Here is a 3,074-nt window from a genome sequence, read left to right as displayed (position 1 = left end):
CACTGAAAAACTTAGAATATAAGAAAAGCACAGTGTAGTACATAGTATATGAGTGAGTTGCACTGAAAAACTTAGAATATAAGAAACGCACAGTGTAGTACATAGTATATGAGTGAGTTGCACTGGAAAACTTAGAATATAAGAAACGCACAGTGTAGTACATAGTATATGAGTGAGTTGCACTGAAAAACTTAGAATTTACTGAAAAACCCGCATTACACGAAATGCACAGTGTAGTACATAGTATATGACTGAGTTGCACTGAAAAACTTAGAATATAAGAAACGCACATTGTAGTACATAGTGTATGAGTGAGTTTCACTGAAAAACTTACAATTTAAGAAACGCACAGTGTAGTACATAGTATATGAGTGAGTTGCACTGAAAAACTTAGAATTTACTGAAAAACCCGCATTACACGAATTGCACAGTGTAGTATATAGTATATGAGTGAGTTTCACTGAAAAACTTAGAATATAAGAAACGCACGGTGTAGTACATAGTATATGAGTGAGTTGCACTGAAAAACTTAGAATTTACTGAAAAACCCGCATTTCACGAAATGCACAGTGTAGTACATAGTATATGAGTGAGTTGCACTGAAAAACTTAGAATATAAGAAACGCACATTGTAGTACATAGTGTATGAGTGAGTTGCACTGAAAAACTTAGAATTTAAGAAACGCACAGTGTAGTACATAGTATATGAGTGAGTTGCACTGAAAAACTTAGAATTTACTGAAAAACCCGCATTACACGAAATGCACAGTGTAGTATATAGTATATGAGTGAGTTGCACTGAAAAACTTAGAATATAAGAAACGCACAGTGTAGTACATAGTATAAGATTGAGTTGCACTGAAAAACTTAGAATTTACTGAAAAACCCGCATTACACGAAATGCACAGTGTAGTACATAGTATATGACTGAGTTGCACTGAAAAACTTAGAATATAAGAAACGCACATTGTAGTACATAGTGTATGAGTGAGTTGAACTGAAAAACTTAGAATTTAAGAAACGCACAGTGTAGTACATAGTATATGAGTGAGTTGCACTGAAAAACTTAGAATATAAGAAACGCACAGTGTAGTACATAGTATATGAGTGAGTTACACTGAAAAACTTAGAATTTACTGAAAAACCCGCATTACACAAAATGCACAGTGTAGTACATAGTATATGAGTGAGTTGCACTGAAAAACTTAGAATATAAGAAACGCACAGTGTAGTACATAGTATATGAGTGAGTTGCACTGAAAAACTTAGAATATAAGAAACGCACAGTGTAGTACATAGTATATGAGTGAGTTGCACTGAAAAACTTAGAATGTACTGAAAAACCCGCATTACACGAAATGCACAGTGTAGTACATAGTATATGAGTGAGTTGCACTGAAAAACTTAGAATATAAGAAACGCACAGTGTAGTACATAGTATATGAGTGAGTTGCACTGAAAAACTTAGAATATAAGAAACGCACAGTGTAGTACATAGTGTATGAGTGAGTTGCACTGAAAAACTTAAAATATAAGAAACGCACATTGTAGTATATAGTGTATGAGTGAGTTGCACTGAAAAACTTAGAATTTAAGAAACGCACAGTGTAGTACATAGTATATGACTGAGTTGCACTGAAAAACTTAGAATATAAGAAACGCAGTGTTGTACATAGTATATGAGTGAGTTGCACTGAAAAACTTAGAATATAAGAACCGCACAGTGTAGTACATAGTATATGAGTGAGTTGCACTGAAAAACTTAGAATATAAGAATCGCACAGTGTAGTACATAGTATATGAGTGAGTTGCACTGAAAAACTTAGAATATAAGAAACGCACAGTGTAGTACATAGTGTATGAGTGAGTTGCACTGAAAAACTTAGAATATAAGAAACGCACAGTGTAGTACATAGTGTATGAGTGAGTTGCACTGAAAAACTTAGAATATAAGAAACGCACATTGTAGTACATAGTGTATGAGTGAGTTGCACTGAAAAACTTAGAATTTAAGAAACGCACAGTGTAGTACATAGTATATGAGTGAGTTGCACTGAAAAACTTAGAATATAAGAAAAGCACAGTGTACTACATAGTATATGAGTGAGTTGCACTGAAAAACTTAGAATATAAGAAACGCACAGTGTAGTACATAGTATATGAGTGAGTTGCACTGAAAAACTTAGAATATAAGAAACGCACAGTGTAGTACATAGTATATGAGTGAGTTGCACTGAAAAACTTAGAATTTACTGAAAAACCCGCATTACACGAAATGCACAGTGTAGTACATAGTATATGACTGAGTTGCACTGAAAAACTTAGAATATAAGAAACGCACATTGTAGTACATAGTGTATGAGTGAGTTGCACTGAAAAACTTAGAATTTAAGAAACGCACAGTGTAGTACATAGTATATGAGTGAGTTGCACTGAAAAAATTAGAATATAAGAAACGCACAGTGTAGTACATAGTATATGAGTGAGTTGCACAGAAAAACTTAGAATTTACTGAAAAACCCGCATTACACGAAATGCACAGTGTAGTACATAGTATATGATTGAGTTGCACTGAAAAACTTAGAATATAAGAAACGCACAGTGTAGTACATAGTATATGAGTGAGTTGCACTGAAAAACTTAGAATATAAGAAACGCACAGTGTAGTACATAGTATATGAGTGAGTTGCACTGAAAAACTTAGTATATAAGAAAGGCACAGTGTAGTACATAGTATATGAGTGAGTTGCACTGAAAAACTTAGAATATAAGAAACGCACAGTGTAGTACATAGTATATGAGTGAGTTGCACTGAAAAACTTAGAATTTAAGAAACACACAGTGTAATACATAGTATATGAGTGAGTTGCACTGAAAAACTTAGAATTTAAGAAACGCACAGTGTAGTACATAGTATATGAGTGAGTTGCACTGAAAAACTTAGAATATAAGAAACGCACAGTGTAGTACATAGTATATGAGTGAGTTGCACTGAAAAACTTAGAATATAAGAAACGCACAGTGTAGTACATAGTATATGAGTGAGTTGCACTGAAAAACTTAGAATATAAGAA

Source organism: Mus caroli, unplaced genomic scaffold (genome assembly GCF_978045245.1).
Source record: "Mus caroli unplaced genomic scaffold, Mus_caroli_1 scaffold_25, whole genome shotgun sequence".
Classification (NCBI taxonomy): Eukaryota; Metazoa; Chordata; class Mammalia; order Rodentia; family Muridae; genus Mus; species Mus caroli.
The sequence above is the reverse complement of the archived record's forward strand: the minus strand, read 5'-3'. Positions refer to the sequence as shown.